Below are 5254 nucleotides of genomic sequence, written 5' to 3'. Positions count from 1 at the left end.
GATGGATTACTGTAATGGACTCCTCACTGGCCTTGCCAAAAAAGACAGTGAGACAGTTACTGCTCATCCTAAACGCTGCTGCCAGGATTCTGACCAGAACCAGGAAATCAGAGCACATCACAACTGTCCTCATGTCTTTACACTGGCTCTCAGTTACATTCAGAATAGATTTATTAAGTATTAAGTATTATACTTGTCTATAAATCACTAAATGGCCTCAATACATTACAGATATGCTCACTGAATAGACACCTAACAGATCACTCAGATCTTTAGAATCATATAAACTAGAAATGACAAGAGTTTAGTCAAAGCAGAGTGAATCCACCTTCAGCTATTATGTTCCCTGCTGCTGGAATCAGCTTCCAGAAATGATCAGATGTGCTCCAACAATCAAAAACACAAGGCACATTCAAATCAAGACTGAAAACACATCTGTTTAGCTGTGCCTTTACTGAATGAGCACTGTGCTACGTACAACAGGTAACACTATAAATGTCTTTCTTTTCTTTTTCATTCTATTATAACCTGTTTCAACACATTTTTTATCTGTATTTATTGTTTTTTATATTAATTGTTTTCATTTTTTCATACTTTTCTCTTTTATTCCTGTTTATGTATAGCACTTTGAATTGTCCTGTGTATGAAATGTGCTATATAAACTTGCCTTGCTTTACCTATAGGTGAATCGAATAAACTAAATTGGCCATAGTGTATGTGTGTGAATGCAAGAGTGTGTATGTATGTTTCCCAGTGCTGGGTTTTGGCTGGAAGGGCATCTGCTGCATAAAACATATGCTGGATAAGTTGGCGGTTCATTCCGCTGTGGCAAGCCTTAAAAAAATAAAGGGACTAAGCCAAAGGAAAATGAATGAATGCTTCCAGATTGTGAAATCATCATTTATATTAAAATACTGCTTAACACACACCCTGCAAACTCATGAGTGCTCAGCCTCTAAAATGAATGTGAATCCAGCTTTGCATTTCAAAGAGAAGTTGAGTCATCTGTTCTCAGAGTACAATCCATATTTAATGCATAAATGTGATAAGATCTGTAGCAGATTGCAATCATTTGCCAGGAGCCTGTTCTAAAAGATTTTCCCTTTGACAGAAATTTTGTGTCAGGTCACACTAAACATCTGTCAAAAACAGTTAAAGTCAATGTGAAGAGACTAACTTTGTTCCAGCTGCAGCGCCACATTAAAATGTATGAGCATCTGTGCAGTTAATAGATACATAGGCTTCCATCGAAACAAATGACCAGAGTCTGTAAATTAGATGATAATCAGTCTGCTCAGTGAACTAATAGCTATTAGTCATATTAGCAAGTTGTATTAGTCCCAAGTTGAATAGCTTAAAGGGATAATTCACCTAAATATGCTAGTTAAGCTATTTATTTACTTCAGCCCTCAGGCTATTCAAGATGCAGGAGACTTTTTTTCTTCAGTAGAACATTCATCAGCATGGACCACCACACTTTGAGCTAGACTTTAGTGTATCAATGAAAGGGATGGAAAGGGAACAGAGGGATGAAGGGGAAGGGAAATAAGAGGATAAACAGTGAACAGGTAGATAGATTGATCGGGCATCCTACGATGATATGCCAAAAGGCTCAGGGTCTACTCACACTATGATATCCGAATAATGCCTAGGCCCGTTTCCTGGATTGTTTGAGAAGTGTGAGTGCTCTGAATTGTTGGATAAGGTGGGCCAGAGCGTGGTTCACTTGGGCTTTGGCGCGATACGCTTGTGAAGTGGTGAAAATTTATTAGAAATTAAAAATCAAAGTTAATTTGTCTTTCTAAGTCTGTACACTTTCGTTCTATGAAGAAAAAAATAGAAAATAAATATTGTAAATTAATGTAATGTGATGCAACGATTTACAATTTTCCAATTGGCTACTTCTGCCTGTGGACTGCATATCTAATGAGGGGGAGGGGCTTTCTGCTCAAATAATACACAGACTCTGGTGTGAAGCAGCAGCAGCTCCGTGTTTGCTGTGTTTTTATTAACATTGTTGTCCCTCATCAGGTATGAAATATTGAAATCGTTATCAAAATGTGTTAAATATACGTTAAGGATATGAAAGCAACAAGTGTCATCTATCAAATTAACTTGATAGTGTGTGTGTGTGTGTGTGTGTGTGTGTGTGTGCGTGCGTGCGTGTGTGTGTGTGTGTGTGTGTGTGTGTGTGTGTGTGTGTGTGTGTGTGTGTGTGTGTGTGTGTGTGTGTGTGTGTGTGTGTGTGTGTGTGTGTGTGTGTGTATATATAAAGAGTTTGTATTAACTGTATATGTCATACCCTCTGCACTGTAATTCCAACGGTAACAGTGATAATTTAAATGTCAACTGAAGAAACGGTCAAGTGATTGTATAATATATGTATCAACATAACAACCAACAAAGGGAATATTGTTACAAAGTAATTATAAAGTCATAAAGTGATATTATTTCCCATTGTTAGTTGTATATATATATATATATATATATATATATATATATATATATATATATATATATATATATATATATATATGTATATGTATATATATATATATATATATATATATATATATATATATATATATATATATATATAAAGAGAAATATACTGTATGTGTAAGTTCGGCAAAATATTTGACTGTATTTGACGATATAACTGAAGAAATCTCCACTGTGCTGAGCGAGAGCACTTACTGAACAGCACATCATCGATGATGTAAGCATGCCCAGGCCCGAAAGTAATGTGAATGCGGGCCGTTGGGGAAGACGGGAGGGGAGACAAGCATGCTTTGGCCTGGTTCAAGGCAACTGTACATAGTGTGAGTATGCCCTCAGAGTGCTGAACCTTTTTTAGCAAGTTAATTCCATTTCAAAAAGATTTTGAGCTACACCGTGATTATTGGTGATTTAATAAATGCATGTCAACTGCTACCAGGACTCAAAAACATGATTGATACCCATGGCTCCATTTGATACATGGAGGACTAACAAGTGCAAGAAACTTTACATAACATATTTATGCATATGATATTATGTATGTTCCATTTCTTGCATGTAGACTGATTGATTGTTCTCATTAGACCTCAGTGTATTGTCAGGAGTAACAGTACTTGCTTTGAATGAACAAAAAACCAGGGTTTCATCTTTAAAAAAAAAAAAAGAAAGAAAGAAAAAAGATGTACACTGTAAAAAAATCTGTTAATTAACAGTTTTTACATTTTGTGTTTTCCAAAAGCCTAAATAAGTTTAAAAAAAATAAAATAAAAAAACATGAATAGCAAAATATGGGAAACTGTCCATTTCTGTCTTTTACAGTGTAGGTGTAGGTGTAAAGGTAAGATGTAGGTGACTTTTGTCTTCAGCAAGGCATCAAAGCATTAACATCAAGGGTAAGCAAACAACTAATACAAATTTTTGGGTGAACTATCCCTTTAGGTTAGCAATTTACATACAAAAAATTTGTTACAAGTGTTCTGACTAAAAGATAAATTCATTTTATGTCAATGTTAATTATATAGATCATTTACTAGCCATTACAGGAAAAAAAAACACAGGATCTTCTTGCACAAGGACGAGATCACTGAACACTGTGTTTTCTCTGAAATAGGATTACCAAGAGCAATACCACTCAAAGTAGGAAGGATTATACTGCTCAACACAACAGGAACCGGTAATTGTCTTTTTTTTCTAAATTTAATTGACTCTTGACTCAGATAAATGAGCATTGGTTTAAAGCAATGGCAGAAGCGAACATCAGTCAGCTTGCTTAAGGAATATGAAATCAAAACCATGACTTGTCTGTATCAATATAAACAATAGCTTTACATCGTAGTGAGCTGCAGAGATGGGAGACATTGAGGTGATGGATAACAGCAATACTTTACACTCTCACAACTCTGCAAAAAAACAACACACACTCCTACACACCACACTTGTTGGATTTTCATGGCTTTTGGGGACTTCCCATTGAAGTAATGATTTTTATGCTGCACAGACTGAATATCCTTATGCCATCCCTCACAGAAAACATTCTGCAGTTTTACATTTCCAAAGTACTTCATTCTTGCAGAAAAGATCAAAAATGATTGATATTACTATCCTTGTGGGTCGGGATGGGCAAAATGTATTTTAAAATAAAATACCAAATACCTCAGTTTTATGTGTATCAAAGTAAACTACAAAAATACAGCAGCCACAGCAAGTATCAAACTAAAATTCTGTATTTTGTATTTTGAAAATCCTACAAAATGCTTTTACAAGGGAGCATGACATTTCTTCACAAACCTCTTATCAATGGTCATTGGGCATATTCGATCAATCCCTTCACAATCAAACTGATTTAGTGAAGTAAGCAATGTTTGACAGCAACAGCATTTCTCTGAGCAAGTTTAAGTCAGTTTCTCTGTCAACTCATTTATGAGGAGGTATTGATAAAACTTGTGTTTCTCTTTGATTTTAGTAAAGATTTTGTACAAATTGCTTACAGAAAGTCCTGCCTTGAAGATTATCTCTTTAATCACTGTAATAACCATTTAATGCAGATAATGAGTTGGAATGTATCTCTCTAGATTGTGAAAATTTCTTAAAAGTCTTATTTTTTTTACATTTTTAAAAATGTAATCTTCAAAACTCAATGTAAAATCATGATTTCTTACAACGACTAAAATTTCCAGTTTCCATAAATCATGTTTTTTTTGCAATTGTACTCCTCAAAACACAATATAAAACAGGACATCTAAAAAAATTGGTGTTTTTGACCAGTAGACTGTTCATTCATTAATTTTCTTGTCGGCTTAGTCCCCTTTTTAATCCCGGGGTCGCCACAGCAGAATGAACTGCTAACTTATCCAGTAAGTTTTTACACAGCGGATGCCCTTCCAGCCGCAACCCATCTCTGGGAAACATCCACACACATTCACACACACACTCATACAATACAGAAAATTTAGCCTACCCAATTCACCTGTACCGCATGTCTTTGGACTGTGGGGGAAACCAGAGCACCTAGGAAACCACGCAAACGCAGGGAGAACATGCAAACTCCACACAGAAATGCCAACTGAGCCAAGGCTCAAGCCAGCGACCCAGCAACCTTCTTGCTGTAACTGTATTATTTAATATTTTTGTCTCATTCTGATTACCTATGTCAAAGTTTGTAATTAACTGTAGGACTTTTTTATGTTGTTTTTCTTATTTTTCTGTCTGATTTGACCTGCTCTCAAATTTACCCCTGCTGTTTGTCTCTTACTTT

The sequence above is a fragment of the Danio rerio genome, chromosome 9 (assembly GCF_049306965.1).
Source record: "Danio rerio strain Tuebingen ecotype United States chromosome 9, GRCz12tu, whole genome shotgun sequence".
NCBI lineage: Eukaryota > Metazoa > Chordata > Actinopteri > Cypriniformes > Danionidae > Danio > Danio rerio.
This window is presented reverse-complemented; position numbering follows the sequence as displayed.